General features: G+C 34.3%; 1 long non-coding RNA gene across 1 annotated transcript; it reads right to left on the bottom strand.

Moving 5' to 3' along the window:
* Positions 1–4,938: 4,938 nt before the first annotated feature.
* LOC122229964 lies at positions 4,939–9,669 on the bottom strand. Its single transcript, XR_006207216.1, has 3 exons — positions 9,590–9,669; positions 5,958–6,039; positions 4,939–5,868 (listed from the first exon to the last, which is right to left on the bottom strand). It is a non-coding gene; the product is annotated as an uncharacterized LOC122229964 (long non-coding RNA).
* Between the last annotated feature and the right edge of the window lie 1,278 nt (positions 9,670–10,947).

The raw sequence follows: 10,947 nt of genomic DNA, 5'->3' as shown, positions 1-10,947 counted from the left end.
TGACTTTAAATTACAATTGTTTCCCAAATCATTGACAACCGAAGAATCTTTTCCCAGGAAATTTTTTTTAATGTTTATTTATTTTTGAGAGAGAGAGAGAGAGAGCACATGAGCAAGTGAGCAGGGGAGGGGAAGAGAGAAAGGGAAACACAGAATCTGAAGCAGGCTCCAGGGTTTGACCTGTCAGCACAGAGCCTGATGCGGTGTTCGAACTCACAAACCATGAGATCATGACCTGAACTGAGTTCGGTTGCTTAACTGACTTCGCCACTCAGGCACCCCTCTTTTCCAGGAACTATTAAGCACAACTATGTTCATTAGCATATTTCTAGAATGGGTGTACAGCTATGTTACCAGTTTTGAGCATGTTGTTTATTGGAAAGATTTTTAGACAAGGACGTTATCAGGAGATTCAAGTTCTGATATTAACTATCACTGAACTAATGAGTTCTAAATGCTTAAATCTAAGGGCTGACACTGGCTATTATGAAAAATCACAGCTACGTTAGATAAGCTAAGATAGTGTAGGAATTCTCTGGAGTAGATTCTACCAATATATACCAAAGTCTAATGTTTTCCTACTTAGCCCTCTGTGTTACTTAGAAATTCTGTATTACATAGTTATACTTGGCTAACAGCTGTTCTCTTTTTTTTTTTACTTTCTTCCTCCAACCATTAATTCACTTACCCAAACAGTCATAGACTCATCTAGTCACTCTTTTGTATATTAAGAAAAGTTGTCTATTGTCTAATAAATTCCAAGCACTTGTGCTATATTCTAGGAATAAACGGGAAAGCAAATTAGAAAGGTTCTTGCATTTATAAATTTACTATCTATTGTGAGGGAGGAACCACAAAGAATTATTCTATAGAAAATGTATTGACCTGGATTAAAAGTGCATGAGAACATACCAGTTAGAAGTTTATTGAGGAGAACCACCTTGCCCACCCATGTGTGTCTATTCTCTGGAATAATAATTAGCAGTGCCCTTTCACTCTCAAAAATGCTTCATTTTAGGTAATAGATGATATGGCCTCTGCATGTATCAGAATTTTACAAGGTAGCAGCTACCCATTCCTCTGCCTTTATCTTACAAATAAAGAAAATGAGATTCTTATTGGTTTTATGACTTTACTATGATGACATAGCTAATTAATGGCAGACCATGTACAGCTTCATGGGACAGGCAAAGTGACACAAACCATCCATGAGTGACAGTTCACCACTAGATTTGTGATCTGAGAGATTAACCTAATTCTCTTAAGCATCAGAGTCATGATTATGTGAATTCTAATATCCTCCTTAAAGTGTGTTATGGCAGTTAAAAGAGATAATGTTCTTGAAAGGCCTAGAACAATGGATTTAAAATGTGATCCATATTAATCCCTCTGCCAGAAGAGAAAGTACTCTTACACACTGGCATTTATAGAATACAAGAACACTCACGGGTACTTAAACATGGATTAAATTGGGGAATAGTTTTTGGAATTTTCAGAATGCCAGTGCAAAGGCTATTTGGATTAATCAGAATTTAATTTTAAAAAATGGCATGGGCAAGTTCATATTCAAACATGGAAAGAAAGCTAATGTGAACCTAAAGGACTAACCTGGTTAGGCTTCAAAGCATAATAAGCCCAATAAACCTAGGAGAGATGTAATGACTTACCCTGTTTATATTGCAACTTCTAACTTCAAGTTCAAGGTAGGAATCAAGACATAGTATACTATAGTAAACCTTGTCAAACATCTCAGAAATGGAAAAAAAAAGAGGATTAAAATAAGTTTTGTGGATATGGAAACAAATGTAAGCTTAAACTCTGCAACTATTTTGGTATTTTTTTAATAACATATGGGTCCAAGGTGATATCTTTATGTGACATATTGGATATCTTTAATGAAACATAAATCTGTATAGGAGCTTTGACTTAAGGAGCTATATGAGTTTCCTGAAGGATGATAATCTAGCCCAATGTGGGACAAACATGCTCAGCAACTTTACGCAGGTAGATCTTTGGCACAAGCATACTGTAAAGTTTAATGATTCATTTAATAAATATTGAGTAGTATCCCATGTAATTTTCATAAATTTTAAAAATTAACATGTTTTTAAAATTTCACTACAAAGTTATTTTACATAGTTTGCTTAATGTGAGGGATTTGGATGTTTACCCCATAGATCATTAACCCAGAACTTTGCCAAGTGTGCTCATTTTATTTTTCCTGAGAACTCAACATGGCACTAAATATTTCCCCATGGCATATCATAATGGAAAGAAATGACATATAACATCAAATAAGTTAGGGATATATTTCAGATAGCATTTCTGATAGCCAAATATAATTGCCTTTTTTTAAAAAAGTGAAATTCTGGCTGAAAATATGATTAAAAGATATATCTGGATGCTTTTTGGAAGAATTCCTTTACAGCTTTTGGAAACTTAAATAAGAGAGTTAAACTAGGTTTTTAACTAGTAACCTCTAGTATTCTGAGAAGCGAATTGTAATGAGCAATAACAATAACCATGTTAACAATAACCATGTTATTTGTCATACTATAAGTTTTGATGTTTTTGTGGTTTTTTTTGTTTTTTGTTTTTTGTTTTTTTACTATAAAGCTGACTTTAACATTTTCATTCTATTTTACACCTCTGAAGTATTTATTGATTTCATGCAGTGGACTGCATCTCATTTCTCTGTATCTGTTTTAACAAATGCCTAAATCAGAAATATATTCTAACAAAGACTTGACTCATGGAATATGTGACAAAGATCACTATTTTGTACTTGTATGTACACTTCTCACAAATTATTGCAGATTTTTTTCTGAAATATTCTGCTTTTTGCAGTTTCCTGATTCAGTATCTTCCATGTTTATTGAATTTAAGGTCTTGAAATTGTATTGGAATAGCTTTTGAAGGGTAAGAAAGGGATGGAAGTATTTCTTTTTAAATTCATTTTCATTTCTTCATGTGAGGAAATCACTTGGCTCTTGACAGAAGAACACTGTGGTGGTGGTGGTGGTGAAAGGAAGCATCTTCTGTTTCTATACTACTTCTAACTTAATACCTAATGAAATTCAGAGATGCTCCACTTAATTAACTAAGCAACTTATTTAGTAGACCTTTATGATTTTAGCCCTGCAAGGCTATTTTTCTGTTATGAGTTGAATTGTGTTTCCCCAAAAGATGTTGAAATTCTAATCCTCAGTACCACAGTTCTGTGAATGTAACCTTATTTGGAAATAGGGTCTTTGCAGATGATCAAGTTCAAAATAGTGAAGAGCTGCTCACATTTTATTAGCATACCGTATTTTTTTGGTACACCTGTGGAGTGCAACACCCATTAAGGGAATTTTGCAGAATCAAGTAATATACAGGTTCTAAGACTCTCACACACCACATTTGATACCAAGCCACTAAGAAGGATCTCAGATGAAAAATACAGTTTCCTAGCAGGGAAACATCAATCATTCCTCCTCTGCATGTTTCAGTGGCCTGTACTGCTTACTTGCAAGAAGAGGAGATGTACACAAGATGGGTGCAGAATCTGATGGGAGGTTAAAGCTTCATGTTCCACAGGAGCCAATATCTTTTGTTAAAGTCTCATAGACATAGTTTCTAGAGTCCTCTCAAGAGACATGCCTAGAATCGTCATACTCAGGGAAGTCTGAAGTTATGACTTCTTATCAAGTGTTTTTAGATCTCTGAGTCCAGATGAAATTTGCCAACAGAGGTTATTTTTAATCATAATTTTTGTTGCTTAGAAACATAGAGGATATACCACTTGATCAAGTTGCCAGGGGAATAGAGTTAGGAAAATTAACCTAAGGTCAAATTCTCATGAAGAAAGATAAAAGGTTTCATTAATCTATTACCCACAATATTAGTGGAATTAAGTTACTCAATAGTAGTATTTTGCACTTGGAGAATGTTGAATATATTAAACTACTGACTATTTCACTGTACAGCTCAGTACTTCAGGTAGTAGTATATTCCTAAAAAAATATGAAAACACAGATCTCTTGTACATTTATGCAGAAATCATGATCCACATTAAATAACTACTGCCTTTGTTGAGGTAACCATTCTCTTTGGTGTTTCTCTCCTCAGTCATTACTCCCATGTTCTCAGGACTCTTCACTGTGGCATACTCTCTAGTCCTTTTATCACACTATACCCCTCAAATATTCTTTTTTAATCATAGCTCTTTTGTGCTATGATCAGCTTTATCAGGAATTTTTTTTTCTCTAGGAAATTCATAAAATAATAACTGCTTTGTTCATACTCTTGGGGCATATATCGTTTATTAATAATTTTTTTCCAGATTTTGGTATTTGAATTTTAGCAGGAATCTTTAAGTCATAAAATTCAGGGAATTATTTTATAATATTCAAACAATATATCCAGTACTTAAAGGATATTACTTGGGGCACTGTGTTTCATTCCAGAGCCCTAATATCATTTAATCATGTTATTTTGTCTTCATATGTAAAGTTGACTCTATTAAATGTTTTATTTTTCTTTTGATTTGTCATTTTGTTATGATGTTAAATCATTTTCTGTTTTCTTGTCCTTATATTTGTGAATAATATGTTTACTTTTTGTGTTTGAAGTTTCATGTTTTCTCTTTTTATAACTGAACTTTTTTATCACTGCTCCAGAACCAGAATTTCAAACAAAATGTGACCAAATAAACACACATATACGCTTACAAAGACTCTTATCAAAAAGCAAAAACACATTTAACTTTGATCTTGATCTTGTGCAAATATGGTTTCCTTAGATCTATATCTTCTAAGAAATTTCATAAATCTTGTTCTGAATTCTTGAAGAGTACCCAAACATACACACACACACACACACACACACACACACACACCTGCAAAGAGTGCAACACATTAGATAATTGAAAACATTCTTAAGACACCAGAATGCATATTAATGCAAGGGTTTTAATAAGGGAGAAACATACTATAAAGCAGAAGACAGAGAGTTCAGGTAAGAATTAGGAGCCACAGAGCTTTCAGAAGCATCTCTTTTAAATCCTTGCTATTAACACAATGATGTGCTTTGTTTCTAGATTGAATTACCAAAAATTGTACAGTAAATATTGATTTGGGGAGAACAACTTGAAAGTTTGCAGTGGGGTCTTTTATGACCCTCTGTTTACATAGTTAAGTCAGGCAAACTGGTTACTCCATGTGTAAGCCATCAGTAAACCAACTAGGCCTGCGTGCCAGAAGAGAGTTTCAGATATGAAACAGCACATGATAAATCATTAGTTAGCCCAATGCCTTTATCTTAGACAAGAGACAGTGCTAGATTTCCAGGCATCCCCAGAGACAAGCACAGAGTTGTGTGAATCCAGCTGAAAAAACTTGTTTGTATTTTCAGAAATGCTAAGTATGCTTTTATAATCAGATAGCTTTGGCTATTCAAAAACTCATCCCAAGGATTTAATGGTGTAAAATAACAATTATTTATTTAGATCCTGATTCTGCTAGTTAGCAATTTGGACTGGGCTCAGCTAGGCTGTTCTAGTCTAGGAAGTGTTTATTCATGTGTATAGTCAGCTGCTGAGTTGATTGGGTTCTCATTGCTTTGGAAGGCCTCAGCTGGGATGATTCATTTCTGCTATTGACATGGCCTCTAATTTTATGGCAGGCTATTCAGGACATGTTTATATGGTACCTTGTTAGGGTTCCCAGAGAGAAAATCTGCAAGGTTTTTTGAAGTCTAATCTCAGAGCTGGTGCAGTGTTCTTCATGCCACATTTTATTCACCAACACAAATATCATGGGTCGTGTTCTCCAGAAGCAGATACCATGATGGTGTTTGGGTTATAAATTATTTATTATGAATTAACATCTGTAAAAGAAAAAATAGAGGAATTAGGATTGGGCCAAGGAAGAAGTTGATCTGCATGAAGGTTCAACAGTCTCAGCCGATGTGCTAACCTTTAGAGTAAGGCTTGTCTGTCAGGGTGTCCTGAATTGGGCCACAGAGACTGGACTCTTATTCTCCTCTCTGGCTTAGGCACTGAAATTAGGAAAAAGAATGACTATAAGTGATAGTATCTCTAACTGAGGCAAAATGACTGTAAGCTCTCTCATGACTATAGCTCACAGCTAAGCCTTTCCTTGCGGGAGAATCTGGACAGAGCACTTCTTAATCTCTGATAGCAAGTCAGAAGGGCAACCCAGATTCAAGGAGGAGAAAATAGATTTGACGTCTTAATGTGAGGAGCAGCTGATGTCAATTGTGACCATGTTTGCATACTTTCATAATGTTCAAGGGTACCTTGAGCACAATATATACTTAATACAAATTTATCTAATTTAATGAACTGCTAAAAAGCAAATAAGGCAAAAAAGTTCATCAAATAGATACATTCTGTGGTAAGTAGGTTTAGTAACCCATCTACCTTCTTGTTCCTAGATGAAATCATATGATCTCTGCTCTTAAGGATACCTATTGTCAACTGCACATACAGCATCATAAATACAATTCTTAGGTTGCTAAGCAGTTTCACTTCATAATTAATGGCCTTATCCTTTTCCCATTCAAGACAGGCTAGGCAGTTTGATGTAATTTCACTGTCTGAGATATGATTTGATTTTCAGTCATCTATTAAAATTTGATGTAGACTGGTCTGCCAAAAAGAAAAACTTTGATAAGAATCCAAGAGGACTGAGATGTAACCCAAGATATTCACCAAAATTTTGTAATTCTGGGAAGAACATTTCTCATTTGTGGCCTCATCAGTTATAAAATAGATTATAGAGACTCCTAAGTTCTTTGCCGTTGTTATCTTCTACGCTTTTTTGTAGCACAAGTTTTGTGACTTATCTTTTCAAAATATTTTTCCTTTGGAACTTATTCCATCTAGTAAGTGCTTCCTGTTAAGTACTTAGTTAGACACTTCATTTATCCACTTTTATTTTATTTCACATTGATTTTTCACTAGAGTATCTTTCATGAGTCTGCATCTTGGTATCAGCTCCCTTCTCTTTTGCAGAGGTGAGCTATCAGATGGCAACTGCTCCATATATCAGTCTGCTTGCTGTATGTTCTTCAAGTCAGCAAAAGTAATTGTGGAGGAGTAAAAGAAAGCCTGACATTCCTTTTGGGGAAAAACACACTTGAAAGATCTGTTCTTTACATTGGGTAATTCTTGGTAAGTGGTGGCTTATCGAGAACAACCTTGACTATGCAGACTTCAGGGAGATGTTCCTTATTCCTAGTAATGGGTCTCAGCTGTCAGTGTGACAGTCAGTCATTTGTCACAAAATCCCCAAACTTCACACTCTGAATCTTGCACTGTGCCACCAACATCAGTGACTATGCCCTGGACATGACAAATACTGATAAGAAAAAGAGATTTTACAGCTATCTAGACAAATTCATTGCTGTAATACCAACATCTAATGTGCTGATCATAGTATAAGATTTCAGTGTGTGTGATAGCACTGTTGCCAACACGTTCTGTGGGGAAAAATGTGTCTCACGGGATTAGAAAGAGCACAAAACCATGAGTATCAATAAAGAATATGCTAAGCATAATAAGAACTATTTGAATATGATATTATTTATTATTATTTATAGGAAAATGAGCCAAGCAAAAACTAACTGAGAAGTATGAGATGGATAACAAAAACAAAAAGAACCCAGAATGAGTAAATTTGGGCCATTCTCTGAGTTGATACTCCATTCATGATTACAGATGAAATCTATTGTTAATGTTATGAATGAAACATATTTAATATGTTCCGGTAGGTCCATATGTTTTTCTAAAACAATGACAAAATACCAGCATCAGTCCTTGGCTAAATTTTGAATAATTCATCCAAGGGGAAATACTTTCAAACTATATATATATATATATATATATATATATATATATATATATGGAATATATATATGGGATATATATATGGGATATATCCCATATGTATATATATGGAATATATATATGGGATATATATATATGGGATATATATATATATATATATATATATGGGATATATATATGGAATATATATATATGGGATATATATATATATATGGAATATATATATATATTCCATATATATGGAATATATATATGGAATATATATATATATATATATTCTTACAGTATAGATGTATGTTTGTGTATATGTGTGTGTGTGTGTGTGTGTGTGTGTGTGTGTTTATTTAGTCCTGGAGTATTTTCTCCTAGAGTGTGTGTGTGTGTGTGTGTGTGTGTGTGTGTGTGTGTGTGTTTATTTAGTCCTGGAGTATTTTCTCCTAGAGTATGTGTGTGTGTGTGTGTGTGTGTGTGTGTGTGTGTGTATATACCCTAGAGCATTTTTGTTTTTTTTGTTTCTTTGCTTCAGAAATCAAGAAAGGTTGTTAAAAATAGGTGGGGTTGGAATATACCATATTGGCATATGGTATATTGGCATATTGGCAATATTGGCCATATTGGCAGACAATTTATTCCGGAAAATTTTCTTCAGGAAACAAACAGAACTGGAACAAGGTTTGAGAACAATCTGAAGAAATTAATAAAAAATACTTAATGGATTCTGGTATCATAGGATGCAGAAGACCTTACTTCATTGCTTTGTGTCCTTTGTCTCAAAGTTCCCTGCCTGTTTTGCCATTTACCATTTCATCAATAAATTAAAATCACCAAAGGATTTTTTTCCCCTTGGAGCTCAGGCCTCTCTCAGGCTTAGTATTAAGCAAATTTCCATATTAACTGTGGGGAACGTAAAAAGTACCAAAAACAATGAGAAGACATTATCACCTTGTGGCTTTCTTCATTGAACAAATAAATTCTAGATGGATCTGAACATTGATTACTTTAGAACAGCAAGGTGCATAAATATCACCTCATGGTTAAGTAGGGATCCTCTGATTTACCTGAGGCACTCAATATATTTGCTTTTGTCAAAAGATTTACTTTATATTATAGGACTTGAATTATTCTGTATATAACATTTTAAATTTTAGCAGTTAAGGAAAACTTCATATATAAGTGCTAGGTAACTCAAGATACCAAATTTCAAAATTATTTTTGTCCCCAAATGAGTTAATTCTCTATTTTCCATAATCCCTTAAACACTGCACTTGGAAATAGAAGACATGTTTCACCAAGTGCCTGTTTAAATTTAAAATTCCACAGCTACAGGATCAAGTAGGCAGTAACTTGGCAAGTGTGTTTTTCTAGTCTTTAAGGTAAAGAAGCTAAAATGAAGCATCATATAGTTAAGATCATTAATTGCATGTATACAGAATCTTGCATTTTATCTGGGTTGTAAATCTTTCATTCAGTTAAGTCAGCCAGATTCAGATTTGCTTTTTATTTATGGTCTTTTCTTAGATTCTTGAAATGGATAAAGCAAAATCAAGAAAAGATATTCATCAACATACATTGTTATGACTTATAAAGATCATGTTACTCCTTCTTATCAGAACTGAGCCACAGTTGACTACTCACTCCCCCTGATATTGAGTCACTGCCATATTCTCCACCCAGCTCCAAAATAAAGTAGCAGATTTTTAAGGGTGGAATAAGAAAAGCACAGGTGGTACCACCTACTGTAAATCCTTTAGTTCTTCTTAGCTCAGTAACAGCTGTTGGTCTTTTCACAGTTTGTTAAAAGCAAAACAAGGCATAGAATGTGGGCTATTGACATTGTGCAACAATACCATTTGTTTGCTCAGATCCTGATAACCAATGGCAACTTGAGAAGTGTTTCCTTTTCAGGCTTTTGGTAAAAAAAAATCTTCAGGCCTGACTGCCTACCTTGCAAATAGTGCTGTTGATCTATTGATTAATTCTTGGGCACATTACAAATTATATAACTACCATGTGTTTTACTCTCGCTAGTCTGAGAGTGTATATTATATAGTTTAAAGGAAATTTAAGAATTAATGAGCATCTGTTTCATCCTGTCTAGGGATATGGGGGAGAGAGGTGAAAAGAAAAGGGAACAAACTGTTTTGAGGCTTGGTAATGTTGCCTTAAATGCCCCTTTTCAGTGAGGATAGGACTTCCCTCTCTCATCTCCAAGAAGCCAGGCTTTCCACTCATAGAATGTTAGTGAGTATAGCAAGAAGTAGAATTGCATACCTTTGATTAGGACTAGGCCACTAAAGAAGAGTCTTAGGTATGGGGCTGGCCAATTGTTGGGAGAAAAGGAGTCTTATTAGAAAAATTAGAGGGAAGTGACACATTTGGGCTGTCTTCAAGATCCAATATGGTTCACCTTGATGGATAAAGTATATGTAATAGGATATTCTAGATAATAGCACTACTCAAGCAAAATGTGTTTCCAATTGGTCTGTTTTGAAACAGGATCCTAATTAAAGCATAAATTGACAGTAGAAAGCAGTCAGAAAATAGCTCCTAGAGAACAAGATTTATAACAAGATTAATATCAGCCTGCCCAGAATGATGAAGTCTGAGAGTATCCTGATATTCTGAAAATTTATTCAGAATTAGATCAGCAATTAGGTATGGCTGACACTGGATATTGATAATGATTAAGCCAGGAGTGGAGAAGAGTTGGAAAAGACAAAGGTAAATAAAAGACCTTATAGCAGTGGCTCTATAACACTAAGCATCTGTAAGAATAAAGTTCAGCATATTATACAGAATAATAATTGCATGTCTTCCTGTAGTTCTAGAATCAGGTCCAGGAATTTTCATTTTAAAACCCCAAATTATTTCAGTATATAAGATCCTTCCCCCCAAATTGCAGTTTATAAGCAGTACTTATCATCTATAGGAAATAAGTGAATGCCTAAACAAACATACTAAATGATAAAAAATGATACATTGCAATAAGAGAGGAATGGGCATGAGGGACGGTGTTAGGATTGTTTTGAGTTCAATTTGTCTTTAAGAATATTAATCAAGGATTAATGTAAAGAGGAATAGAATCTCATACAGAT

This window comes from Panthera leo, chromosome C2 (genome assembly GCF_018350215.1).
Source record: "Panthera leo isolate Ple1 chromosome C2, P.leo_Ple1_pat1.1, whole genome shotgun sequence".
Classification (NCBI taxonomy): Eukaryota; Metazoa; Chordata; class Mammalia; order Carnivora; family Felidae; genus Panthera; species Panthera leo.
The sequence above is the reverse complement of the archived record's forward strand: the minus strand, read 5'-3'. Positions and strand labels throughout refer to the sequence as shown.